Source organism: Tamandua tetradactyla, chromosome 11, assembly GCF_023851605.1.
Source record: "Tamandua tetradactyla isolate mTamTet1 chromosome 11, mTamTet1.pri, whole genome shotgun sequence".
NCBI lineage: Eukaryota > Metazoa > Chordata > Mammalia > Pilosa > Myrmecophagidae > Tamandua > Tamandua tetradactyla.
Window position 1 is genome coordinate 7,541,224 of NC_135337.1, and position 14,487 is coordinate 7,555,710.

General features: G+C 43.3%; 1 pseudogene; it reads right to left on the reverse strand.

Moving 5' to 3' along the window:
* Window positions 1-1,059: 1,059 nt before the first annotated feature.
* Window positions 1,060-1,739, reverse strand: LOC143649371 (transmembrane protein 186 pseudogene; annotated as a pseudogene).
* Between the last annotated feature and the right edge of the window lie 12,748 nt (window positions 1,740-14,487).

Genomic DNA, 14,487 nt, shown 5'->3' on the forward strand with positions numbered 1-14,487 from the left:
GGAGTTGGATTTACTTCTTTTTTTTTTGCAATTGCTGAAAATTTTTAATGAGTGTTTGTAACTCATTATCATTCAGTTTATAACAAAGCAAAAAATACAGTGTCATGTGCACTAAAACATTAATGTTTAAAAAGAGACTGGAGGAACACAAAACATTTAGTTACCGGCTTTGATCGAATTATTAAGATTTCTGTCTTCCTTCCTCTTTATTAGAAATTTCCCATAGTAAACATATACCATTCACAACAAGGGGAGGGGTACATTTAATTGGTTTTAGTTTATAAAATAGTGGACCAGCACATAGTCCGTCTGACTTTATTATGCTTCATAGCCATCTGAAAATGATGGCTGAGTGGCGATACAACCCCAGCTGCTCCTTGGAGGTCACCCCTGTCCTATCAGTGTGCAGCCACCATGCCGGAGGGATGACAAGGTCCCACTCTCAGCCGTCCTTCTGCAGCTGAGTGCACAGTGGAAATCCCTACTAATTGTCTGGGAGCCTTTCACTGAACTATGACCTCTGACCTAAGGCTTAAAATTTGCTCAGGGCACTTGAGTTTTCAAAATTCCATATTCTGATATTTATTGTTGATCTTTACTCCCATCCCAAGAGACAGGCATGACTTTCCGTTTTATGGATGTGAAAACCAAGTTCACAGAGATTCAATAACCTGCCCTGGGCAGGGAGTTGAGAACTGACAGAAGCCAAGTCTTCTGAGTCTATATCCTGCATTCCCTAAGCCACACCTCTGTCTTCTGATTTCCCAGCAATATATACTCTGTGGAGGAATTTGACATCATTTCCCCCATGAGCTGGTCGTTATTTGATTCAACATCATACACAAGTGTAGTCAAAAATTTGCACTAGAGATCTTTTTTTTCTAAATCTAATTACTAGCTTCTGCCCCCATGAACTTCCTCATCCCAAAAGACAAATTCCCCAGGGCCCTGGCAAAGATTGCACCTGCCTGATCCTCATCTTCAGCCTTACTTGCACCCTCAGTCTTCCTGGCAGATCTAGGTGGCCCTGGGCTACTCAGAAACCTGGCTCCCAGATGTTCACCTGACTGTGTCTAGGATTCCAAACACCTGCTTGAAACACTCTTTGTCCGGGATGTATCCATAGTGCTGGGTGAGAGTGAAGGTCTGTTTCCTACTGTACTGCTGGATTCTCATGAACACTCCCTGGGACTAGTCTCTACTTTCCATCAGGGGGATCACATCAGCCACAGGGCAGCATGTATCTTGCCCCACCAGCCCCAGAAGGTCAGATGGACCATCTGCTGCGTGGTGCCCAATTCATTGACGTCCAGGATCCCCACCAGCCTCCCGAAGAAATAGCTCAACCAACAACAGCATGGCCAGATGAAACCAACTGTCCCAGCCACAAGAGTCATGAGGCCCTGGGAGAACCAGCTGGAGCCCAGGGGCAGGTCCACCACCCTGGCTTCCGCCGAGACATAGCCTCAAAGGCTCTGATGGCATCAAGCCAGTAGGCCATTGGAATTTCTCTTTCTCTATGTCTGGAGGGTTCTCCTTTGAGGTGGGTGATGTGGTCCCATGCGCCTCCTGGGATCCTGCTTACTACAGCCCATGGAGAGGCTTTCCCCATGCATCCAGTCCCTGCTGCCAGAATACAGCTTGGAGGACGGCAGCCATGGCCCTGCCTCCCACTCCCAGACTTACATTTCCTTTTTTGTTCGTTTGTTTGTTTTGCATAGGCAGGCTCTGGGAATCGAACCCAGGTCTCTGGCGTGGCAGGCGAGAACTTTGCAACTGAGCCACCATCACACCCCCTTATATTTCTTTTTGATAATTCAAATGAAGAATGTATTCGGAAACTACCCCAAAGTTACCAACTATATGCAGATTTGAACCTGACCAAATCTCCTGGGTGTACACATTTTTTTCTTATAAACTGGGTGCAATGCAACTGATTAGAATCTGACTCTAATTCTTAGATTACTACCCACGAAATTACTTCCTTAAGATTCCCTTCCAAAACATCTTGACTGGAATTTTGGGTCCACTGAAATCTGTTTTTATGACTTTATTTTTTTTTCTTTTAAATAACTTTATTGTGGTATACTTTATATATATACCAAAAAATTCACCTGTTTTTAAGTGAACATTTGAATGATTTTTAGTAAACACTATCAATTTTAGAACATTTTTGTCACCCCTCAGAAAAACCTTGTACACATTAGTAGCCAATCCCTATTTCACCCCGACTCACCCAGTCCTAGGCAACCATTAATCGATTTTTGCCTCTATAAATGTGTCTTTTCTGGACATTTCACATAAATGGAATCATACAATATGTGGCCTTTTGTGACTGACTTCTTTTACTTAGCATGTTTTCAAGGTTAACCCCTGTTGTAGCACAAATCAGTACCTCACTTCTTTTAATGGCAGTCTGTTCGATTGTATGGATACACCACATTTTGTTTATCCATTCATTAACTGATGGACATTTAAGCTGTTTCTGCTTTTTGATTATTATGAATAATGCTGCTATGAGCACTCATGTATACATTTTTGTGGGGCCACATGTTTTCATTTCTCTTGGGTATATACATAGAAGGAGAATTGGGTCATACAGTAACCCTATATTTACTCTTTTTTCAATTTTTTAATTTTATTTTTTTAAATACCAAAAAAAAACCTAACAAATGCAAACATTCCTATTTTGATCATTCCGTTCTACATATATAATCAGTAATTCACAATATCATCACATAGTTGCATATTCATCATCATGATCATTTCTTGGAACATTTGCATCTATTCAGAAAAAGAAATAAAATGAAAACAGAAAAAAAATTTATATATACCATACCCCTTACCCCTCCCTTTCATTGATTACTAGCATTTCAAACTAAATTAATTTTAACATTTGTTCCCCCTATTATTTTTATCCCATATGTTCTATTTGTCTGTTGACAAGGTAGATGAAAGGAGCATCAGACACAAGGTTTTCACAATCACACAGTCACATTGTGAAAGCTATATCATTGTTCAATCATCTTCAAGAAAGATGGCTACTGGCACACAGCTCTACATTTTCAGGCAGTTCCCTCCAGCCTCTCCTTTACATCTTGACTAACAAAGTGATATCTACTTAATGCGTAAGAATAACCTCCAAGATAACCTCATGACTCTGGAATCTCTCAGCCATTGACACTTTGTCTCATTTCACTCTTCCCCCTTTTGGTTGAGGTTTTCTCGATCCCTTAATGCTGAGTCTCAGCTCATTCTAGGGGTTTTCTCAATCCCTTGATGCTGATTCATTCTAGGATTTTTGTCCCTTGTTGCCAGGAAGGTCCACACTCCTGGGAGTCATGTCCCATGTAGACAGGGGGAGAGTGGTGAGTTTGCTTGTTGTGTTGGCTGAAGAGAGAGGCTACATCTGAGCAACAAAAGAGGTTCTCTTGGGGGTGACTCTTAGGCCTAATTTTAAGTAGGCTTGACCTATCCTTTGTGGGATTAAGTTTCATATGAACAGACCCCAAGACTGGGGGCTCATCCTATAGCTTTGGTTGTCCACACTGCTTGTGAGAATATCAAGAATTCAACTTGGGGAAGTTGAATTTTCCCCCATTCTCACCATTCTCTGAAGGGGACTTTGCAAATACTTTTTTATTCACTGTTCAAATCACTCTGGGATTCATCGGGGCATCACTCTGGACAAACCAACAAAATCTCATGTCCTACTCAAGGTTCCATGTACTTATGGTGTTAAATTAAGCTGTCTATATAAGTTATATTAGGAGATGCACTAGTCAAAATATAAATTTTGTACCAATGAACATTTTTTGCTTTAGTCTCACACATAAGTTGAAATTTTAAAATATTAATTACCATCTATTTTCAGCACCCTGCAGTAATGACATTCCTTTGTTCTTCCTCATGCAAAAACAATTTTTTTAATTTGTTCATTTAGTCACTATCATTATATACTCTAGGCATTCCTAGATTATACTATCTCAGTCTTTATCATCTTTCTTTCTGATTTCATTTGTGCCCCCAGCCCTCCTCCCTCTATCACTTTCATATTCAGCTTGATTCAGTGTTTTAACATAATTGTATTACAGTTAGGTAGTATTGTGCTGTCCATTTCTGAGTTTTTACATTCAGTCCTGCTGCACAATCGGTATCCCTTCAGCTCCAATTACCCAATATCTTACCCTATTTCTACCTCCTGATGGTCTCTGTTGCCAACGAAATTCTCCAAGTTTATTCACTAATGTCAGTTCTTTATGAGTTTATTTCTGAGGGCAACTTTAATTCCAAGTTCTTAGAGTTACTCAATCTTGCTAAGCTGAGAATAGACCCTGTTTTCTTTTTCTTTAATTAGAGAAGTTGTAAGTTCATAGGAAAATCATGCATAAAATGCAGAGTCCCCATATACAAACCTATTAACACCTTGTATTAGTGTAGTACATTTGATACAAATCAGGAAAGAACATTTGTATAATTGTGCTATTAACTGTAGTGCGTCGTTTACCACAGGGTTCACTGTGTTATACACTACTGTGTTTTATTTTCTAATTTTTATTCTAGTGGCAAACATACCAACTAAAATTTCCCCCTTTTAACCTCATTCACGTATGTCACTCAGTACTGTTAATTACATTTACAGTGTTATGCTCCTGTTTTCTGATTCCTAGGCCTGGCTCTTTTCATTTCTGCTGATTACCTGGTTTTCTGTTTATTCACCCAGCCAAATAGAAAGCAGCACGTGGCCAAGTTGTATCAGTTTACCTCTTCTGTCTCATGGGCCATTAATCAGAATCTATTGGGAATGGCAGGGTGGGGGGTGGGGCATATTTTAAAATAGATTCCTAAGCCCTGCCTCAGACCTACCAAGTATGAATGCCCCTGGGAGAAGCTAAATCATTTGCAATGAAAGCAAAACAAGATGAACAATCCCCACCATCACCACCACCACCAAACAAACAAAAACCTCAGTGATACAGAGAGGTACTTTCAATTTTAAAACACTGTCCAATTGTGATATGTTCTTCAAGAACTTTTCAGGTTCATGTACCTTACCTATAAATCTGGAGCGTTAGGCCCATTAAAGTGTCAGCTAAATAAATGCTTGTTTGTTTGACTGAACAGCCTGCACATTAAGAAACACTCTTTGACTCAGTACGTATTTGTTTATTGCATTATCTGGAGAAGTAGAGGCCCTTGTGAAAGTGACATTTGTGTCAAATGTCCCCTAAGAACCAATATTTATAAGGGCTTCGTAAGGGATATAAAGGAAACAAAAATCAGCATTTTTAGTTACAGTTGGTAGCATCCATTCTAAACTAGTTGAAAGAGAATAATAAATTATTAAAGAATAGTGATAATTCACAGAATTTCCAGAAGGGCCAGAGAGTTGGGATTATCAGCTGCAAGATGATGGCCAATGCCCAAGCCACTCTGTGGGGGGTGGCACTGGGGGATTCTGTGACGATAGCACTGTCCCTGCCACTGGGCATACTCTTCTGATTCATGGACAGCTCTCACTGACCATTCTGAGGACGGGAGGCCAGAAGCTTCACCACTGCTTTCCCTGAAAAGCTGTAACCCTCCACCTCCCCTGTCATCACACGGTAGATCACTGCTTTCTCCCGTTGCTCACTTCTGAATCAGTCTCATACAGGGGCACCCGAGTAGCAGAGCCACATGTCCGTGCCCCAGCTGCAAGTGAGGCTGAAAAGGGGAGTTTGGATTTCAGGTTCTGTCTCGGAGAGGCAGGACGCATGGTGAAAGAAATTTTCCAAAGATAGAAAAGCTGCCCAAAAGTTGGTAATGGATTCATCTTCCTCTTCCTTTTCCCTTTCCTTCCTAAACAATTCAGTCCAAAAGCCATTAGATGGGGCCATTAGAAGGCAAGACTCTGCTCTGGGGTGGGAGGTAGTTGTAATGCCCCAGAGGGAGGGCTTGGAGCCTGATTAAGGTAAAGTTGGAAGCCAGCAAAGTGAATCTGTTGGTTGAATCTCTTAACCAATTGAATGTGGCAGAGTAGGTGGGATGTCATTCCCATGATCACATTACCTTGCATAAAGCTGGTGTACCACACCGGACAGGATCCAGGTACTCTCCAGGGCTTCATGAAGCAAGCAGCTGAGGAAACCACATGGCAAGGAACTGGAGGCAGCCTCTGGGATCTGAGGACAGCCTCCAGCTGACCATCAGGAAAAGGCAGGGCTCTCAGTCATGCAACCACAGGTAAATGAATTCTGCCAACCGCCTGAATGGGTTTGGAAGCAGATTCTTCAGCCTCCAGATGAGAAGGCAGCCTGGCTGACACTTTGCTTGCAGCCTTGTGGGACCCTGAACTGTGGTACCAGCCAGGCCACGCCCTGGATTTCTCACCCACAGAAACTGTGAGCTAGTAAATATGTGTTGTTTTATTTAGCTACATTTATGGAGATTTGTTACATGGCATTAGAAAAGTTATACAGCCTTCCTCAGGCATGCAGCTCCCAGTGTGAAATAAAGCAAGTGGCTAAACCATGGATGACCCTTTCATCTCCCAGCTCAGATCACTGGGAGGGTCCAAGGCTGATCAACTAAAGAAGGTGCTTCACATCGGAACATAGAGACCACAGTTCTCTATTCTCCCAGGTAGCTGGGAGGAGAAGTAAATGGATCTGAGATGTATTTACAGATATGTATTCCAGGTTTCTGGCTTGAACAAATGGCGCTACGGTGGTGCCATTACCAAGATAAGAAACGCTGGGAGAGGAGCAGTCTGGGGGAAGGGTAGAAATCAAGAGTTTCATTCCGGACATGTGACATTTGAGTGCCTGAGAGACATTTGAATGGAGATGTCAGCTACTGGGGTGGATATGCCAATCTGGGGCTCAGAAGAGGAGTTGGGGGTGGAGATATAAATGTGTGACTCATCGGCATAAAAATGTTATTTAAAATCACGGAAAGGGATAGAACCAACCGGGGAGAGAATGTAGAATCTTGTCCTCCACCGTCTCCTCCACATGCCCTCAGACTTGTCTTTCTAAAATGCAAATCTGATCGTGTAGTTCTGCCTAAAGTTATGCAATGGCAGTCAAAGAGGTTTTCTCCTTCTTTTGAGTTTTCAATTTTACTAAATTTTTGTTTAAACTATAAAAGGAACGTTGTTTTTAACATGTTGTACACTGACCTAGTTTCACAGAAGAAATTATACAGCACTGATTAGAAACCAGTACAATATTTGGAAAGTTGAGGAGAAACAGAGAACACAAGGAAATATAATGAAGGCAAGTGAATTAATAAAATTATTGCAAACGCGTTGCTTTTGAACATCATTTTTCTCAGAGGAACTAAGATAATTTACATACCCAACCAAAGATTATGATTGCTTAAAAGGCTACTCACTAGCTGTGAGACCTTGTAAACTGCTTTAACCTTTCTATGTCTCCTTTTGCTCTTTCCACAAAGTGGGGATAATGATGTTTGTAGCATCTTCCTGGAAAGGTCACTGAGAGGACCAAATGAGCTGATGGAAATAAAATCATTTTGCAAAGTTTACAATGAAGGTTGAAAGCTCCTTAAGACAGGGATTACAACATATTATGCTAGTATACTTTCTGCCCAGCATAATGCCTAGTGTCCATTATAAGATTAGCATTGCAATTAATGCTTCAAGGGATCCCTATTACCTTCACAGTAAATCTCACTTGGGCTTCCTTGAAAGCAGGATCTAAGATTAGGGCACAGTAGGAATGGCTAGATTCTGCTCCACAATCTCTGGAGACTTTGTTGGAAGATTCAAAAGCTTGGGCCTGCAATCTGCAAGGTTTGACTGAGGCTGGAGGATCTGTTTCCAAGGTAGCTCATTCACAGTGGTTGGCAAAGTGGTGTGGCAAGCTGTCCCTCTCCATGGGGACCTCCCCACAGACCTGCCTGAGTATCCTCACAACATGGCAGCTGGCTTCTCCCTGGGTGAATGACTCCAAATAGAGCAAGGCAGAGCCACAATGCCTTTGACTTGGACTTGGAAGTTACCATCACTTTTGCCATATTCTGGTCATTAGAAGCCAATAACTAAGTCTGGCTCACATTCAAAGGGGCAGGAATTAGACTCCACCTTATGAAGAAAGTAGTGTTAAGGAACGTGTGGACACATTTTTAAACAACTACAAACCCTCTTCCTCAGGCCCAAAGGTCTATTTGTTTTCTTATTTCCAGCTACCAACACCTACTATCAGATTTTTCACTCTACACACTCCTCTCTCACCCAGTAAGAAACGGTCTCCCAATTTTTCCCCTACCAGCTGTTTCTAAACAAGTTTCAATGCTTTGCATTTTAATGATTTTACTCCTAGTCCCTACTGAAAAACAAAGAAAAGTTTAAAATGACAAATCTAGGGAAATTATAAAGTTACAAGAAAATTAATAAGGAACCAGAGAGGTATTGTTGTGGGATTCCCTGGAACCACTATGTCCTCAGTTCCATGGTTCTCAGACTCTGTCCTAGATGACTGTTTTAGTTTGCTAGCTGCAAGAATGCAATATACCAGAAATGGAATGGCTTTTAAAAAGGGGAATTTAATAAGGTGCTAGTTTACAGTTCTAAGGCTGATAAAATGTCCCAATTACAACAAGTCTATAGAAATGTCCAATCAAAGGCATCCAGGGAAAGATACCTTGGTTCAAGAAGGCTGATGAAGTTCAGGGTTTCTCTCTCAAGTGGAAAGACACATGGCGAACACAGAGTTTCTCTCTCATCTGAAAAGGCACATGGTGAACGCGGTCAGTGTTCCTCTCTCAACTGGAAGGGCACATGGTGAACACGGCTTCATCTGCTAGCATTCTGCACTGGCTTCCTGTTTCATGAAGCTCCCTGGGAGGCATTTTCCTTCTTCATCTCTAAAGCGCTGGCTGATGGACTCTGCTTCATGGTGCTGCAGCATTCTCTGCTCTCTCAGAATCTCCCACATTCTCCAAAATGTTTCCTCTTTTATAGGACTCCAGAATCTTATCAAGACTCACCCAAATGGGTAGAGACATGTCACCTAATCCAGTTTAACAACGACTCTTGATTAAATCACATTTTCAGGGAGATGATCTGATTACAGTTTCAAACATACAGTATTGAATAGGGATTATTCTGCCTTTACGAAATGGGATTTTGATTAAAACACGGCTTTTCTAGGGGACATACATCCTTTCAAACCAGCACAGTGACCCTACAGGGAAGTCAATTCTCATCCTGGAGATTCACCTGCACTTCTTGTCTGATTGGATGACAGACCAAGTTCCTTATTTTAACCCAAGAAAGACCTATTTTGACACCTCTTCAACATCTGACAGAATTTTGAGTCTGTTTCAGACCCTTCTCCAAAATCTCCTTACTCAGGTGAGGACCTCTAGCCCTAAACTGTTCTGATTTTAAGCATTGCAGTTGTTCACGCTGGTGTTTCTGGATTGTTTCTGGAAGGAAAAGAAGACCTTCTCCAAATCACACCTAAAGGCGGCTCCCCTGAGTTTCAGGTGTTCTGCACAAACATGAGGCTCACAGCCCCATCATTGCTTGCTTGGAAAACTTCAAAAGTCCCCTAACTGGTCTCCTTCTAAACTGTCCTCCATAACTTAGCCAGAGTGAACTTCCTACATTTTATATCTAATCTAGCTGCTCCTATTCTTGACTCTTCAAAGGCTCTCTGTTGCTCCAGGATAAAATCTTTACCCTTTGACAGACTAAGGCAGTCCATGATATCGCTTTGGTTCACAGCTTCTGACTTTAGCTTTCAACCAGAAAGAAGTAGGTTCACCAAGCTCTCTCTCACCTGTGGATCTTTACGCTTGCTGTTTGTTCTACCTGGAAAGCTTGTCTTCCCTGGAATCATGTCCCTCTTTCCCAGGTCTGCCTTACTCTTGTTCACTTGCAGGTGTTAGCTTGGATATCACCTTTTCCAGGAGCATATACCTGACCTCATCTCACCTCAAGCTAGCACACTGGACTGGCTCCTAACTGTTAAAACCTCAAAGGCATAAACCAGGCCCCTTATGTTCAGCATCTAGCACAGCATGTGGCTCAGAGTCCTTGCTAAACGAACATTGGCTGATGGAATGAAAGAGTTAACAGAGGCCCTTCACCATATTCTCTGAGGTGTCCATGGCTCTGTTCTCTGGAAGACCTGCCTTCTACCTGGCCTGTTTCTGTCATGTGTAGTTGACTGAAGAGTGTTGGTATAATATACGGATCGGTAACAATCAGGGATTCCACCCCTCTGTGAACTTTGCTGCCCTGGGCCACCACTGGAGAAGAGTCTTGCTAGCTGCCCTGTGATGTGGCTGGCTGGTGCTGCCACCATAAGTAAGGTCAGACCCTGTAATCCAGGTGACAGTCCCTCCTTCCTTCAATCCCTAAAAGGCAGGGGAGTTCCCTGCCATTTGGTCAGCCTTTCTGCCTGGATACTCAAAGCTGCAGGCCAGAGTTTGTCAGAGGACAATCAAATGTGGACTCTCCTCTTTCCTGATATGGTCTAGCTGGTTTTGATAGACTGAATAATCGCATCCCTGATGGCGGTTGAAGCAGTTCTTTACCAAACTTCTCCAAAACTGGAATGACTCAGAACACTGAAGGTAATGACTATTTTGCTTCCATTTCTTGTGCCCTTTATGTGTTAGTTTGTAAGCTGCCAGAATGCAATATACCAGAAATGGAATGGCTTTTGTAAAGGGGAATTTAATAAGTTACAATTTGCAGTCCTACGGAATTGAAAGTTAAGGCACCAACAAGTGGTGACCTTCACTCAAGAAAGACCAATGGGTCAAGAACCCCTCTGTCAGTTAGGAAGTCACGGGGCTGGCATCTGCTGGTCCCTTGTTCCCGGGCTCCATTGCTTTCAAATCTCTGCCTCTGTGAAGGTTCCTCACTTGGCTTTTTGGGGGCTGGCTTTCATCTTTTGGCTTCCCTTGGCTCTCTCCAGGTTCTGGCTTGCTTAACATTTCACGGTGAGTCTGCTGGGCTCTAAGCATCTCCAAACATCTGTGTCTCTCTTCTCTGAAGCAACTTCTCTCCAAGTATCTGCATCTGCTCTCTTTGTCAGCTCTGAGGTTCCTGTCATTTCCGTCAGCTCTGTCATTTCTGATGCTTCCTCTTTTAAAGAATTCCAGTAAACTAATCAAGAGGATGTTTAGGGCGCGCCACATCTCCATGGTGATAATCTAATCAAAAGATTCCAACCTACAGTATTTAATCAGGATTAAAAGAAACAGTTGCTCCACAAGATTGAACCAGGATTAAAACATGGCTTTTCTAGGGTACATAATACTTTCAAACCAACACACCATACGCAGTGCGTTTGAGTCATCATTCTAGAGACCTGCTGCCTGAGATGGATCCTGGTTCCACTGCTCACTAATCAATTGACCATAGGTAGGTCATCCATGAAATAGAGATGGATAATAATAGTGTCTTCCCTTCGGGTTATTTTGAGAGTTAAATGAGACAATCAGTGTAAAAGCACTTAGACCAGAGCAGGTTCTCCTGGGAATGATAGTTATTTTCATTTGCACACAAGGAGAGGCAAGGCCACTGTGAACTGTTCTTTATCCCTTAACCTTATTCCTTTTCCACTTCTTCCAGTCCCCCTCCCTTTATGCCCTTCCTCTCTTGGTACATTCTTCTCTCCCACAGGATAACGCAAGACCCAACCCCACTCTCTTCTTAGTCCTGCCATTCCTTCAGATGAATGTTGACGTGGACTCCCCTATCCAGGGCTCTCTGGGTCCTCTGAGAATGTTCTCTTATATGTGTTGGGGGAGGGATGAGCCGTAGGTAGTGGGGTTCAACTCCATTGCAGCTTCTCTCCATGAACAAATGCTGCATTCGGCTATTCCCTGAATGACCTAAGAGCAAACACCCCTTGCTACAGAAACAATTAATTTTCAGCCAAAGACTGCAATCCAGGGTGTGTAAGGAGTGCACATTCTTCCCATTAACACAGCTTTGACCCTACTCTTTGGTAAGTAATTATCCTGCCTTATTATGCCAAAGAACAGCCACTTACTTCCTGACCTGATTTTTTTATTGTAAAGCACTTCCCCATTAACTGAAAAGCCTTCCCCGTGAATCTTGGGAGACTGATGGTACCATCTCCTTGGCATAATTTCTCTGATTCCCAAATTTCTCTTTTAGTAATAGTTTTCCTTTCTGCTTACCCCACTGTTGCTGAATTTGACTTCCTAAGTTCTTGGTCATCCCGCGAGAAAGAATTCAAGGACACAGAGCAGCATAAAGTAAGCAGGCAGAAAATTTATTGAGAACACATGTGAGAGGAACACGTAAGGCACTCTCGCAAGCAAAGGAGAGATGAGAGACCCTGCAATGTTGGAGCCATCTGCTCTTATTACTTAGCTTTACTCATTCCCCCTTCCCCTTCCTTGTTCAGCGCTCCTCCTCCTACCCTCCTTTCTCTCCAGAGTAATGCCTGGTGGTAGATAGAGGATTTGAATGGATCAGCTGCTGCTGACTTTTTCACCCAGGTGGGTAGCCCCAGGCAGGTTGTCTGACCGGGACAGGCCCTCCTGATCTTGATTAACCAATTAACTGTCCTTGCTCAAGGGCTCCTTCACAATATCTTCTCTCTCCTCTCTCCCTGTTCTAGCCTTCCTTATTCCCACCCACCATCTCCTTCCGTCTCCTATTTTGAAGCTCCTGTTCCTTGTGGGAATTCCAACTTGGTCACAGACTAAAGGTCACTTCTTGGTCCCAGCTCACTGCAGCGATGAGTAACACATCCTAAACCCCGGGATTAATCATTCAGGTTAACAACTCTGACCAATGTCCTCTCACAGACTCTGTGACCCCCTCAGGCACCCAGCCCAAACTGCCCCATTCCACCATCACCCTCTGGAGCTGTGGTTCTCACCCTTGTCTCTGTGCACCCAACCTGTGTCCACATTTCTAGTACTGGGCATCCCTGAATTTTGCACTTGGATGCTCCCTGACATTAGGAAGACAGTCTTTAGTTAATGCTCACCCCCAGCTCTGACATCAATGCCAAATCTTTCCCACAACACTCCCACACATCCTATGGAGAACCTCTGTTCTCTATTAACTGTATTCCAGGGCTACAATCTCCAAAAATTTCTTAAACACACAATAACACATGTGATTCCTTCCAGAGGAAGAGGAGATTTGCTCTCCCCCCCACCCCCATCCCCTAAATCTCCAGGAAACTGATGAGAGTTAATTCCACTTAAATCCCAAACCTCACACTCCCAAAGGCAGCTTATAACCAGACACCCATAATGGATCCTCAAACTCAATCCACCCCACCCTCTGCCCCAATTTTCTAAGTCTACTCAGCAACCAGAGCCATTAAATCCAGAAACTAATTTGTAAGGAAAACAATGAGAAGAGTAATAGTCTCTGTAGGATTCCGATGCAAAGTCCCCACCGGGACTGGTGTGCTGTAAAGAACAGAGAAGGGCACCTAGAGAGAAATGCCTATTAACATTCAACGCCCACCCCCCCCACCCCCACCCCCGTGGAATGCAACCTGACCCACCACAAAATGGAAATCTGCCTCCAGCCCACGAGAGCGGAGCACTGCGGTTGAAATTATTTATCTTACAAACACAGTTGCTAATAGGAAGCAATCCCAGGCCTATGCCCCCCAAGCACCACCACCCAGCACAAGGGCAGCCTGCAGAGCTGTCCCCAGGACACATGCCTTGGTGACTTTGGAGCCGTGCTATTTGGAAGAGGAGAAAAGAAAAAATAAAGCAGGGAAGTGGGAGGGGGAGAAAGAGCCAGAAAGGCTGAAGAGAGCAGACAAGCCAGCCAGCAGAGAGGACAGTCTGGTGGTCTTTGCTTAGCCCCTGCAGAGACAGCAAACCTTGTCAGGAGGAAAATACTCATGTGGTTCTCTGTTCTTGATGGATGGGGGCTCAGGCCTCCTAGATGGGTAGAGATTCACCTTGAGTCATCCAGTGAGTCACAGGAAGGAGCCAGAAATAGATCTTATGTCCCACTGTTCCTTCTCACAGACGTCTTAAAGCATTTTTAACCAGGACTCCTGAGTTGGGATGGATTTGGTTGCTCCTTACAGCCAGGTAGATTCATTTGGCAAGCTGTCTATCTTCCTTCATTCTAAAGGCAAGTGATTTAAAGTTGAGGAGGACAAGGACCCTCAAACAAACTTCCCTGGTCAAGGCTGCCTCTCCACTCACATAAAATACCGCTATTTACCATCCTGAGCAGGGTACAACTCCTTTGCTTTCTGTTTCTCACTTTGAACTACTGCCTTCTTGTCTCCACGCACCACACATACCAAATCTAGGACTTTGAGAACTTCCTGGAAGCCCATGCACTATAGGAAATCTTCTTTAATTAGATCCATCCAATTATGACTGTTTTCTCTTACTGGTATTTTCTTAGGACTAGTGACAGACAATGTGGATTTCTTACCCAACAGCCAAGGGCTTCCCGTTTCCTTTGCTGTCAAAACTCAGATTTAGTTCTGATATTCA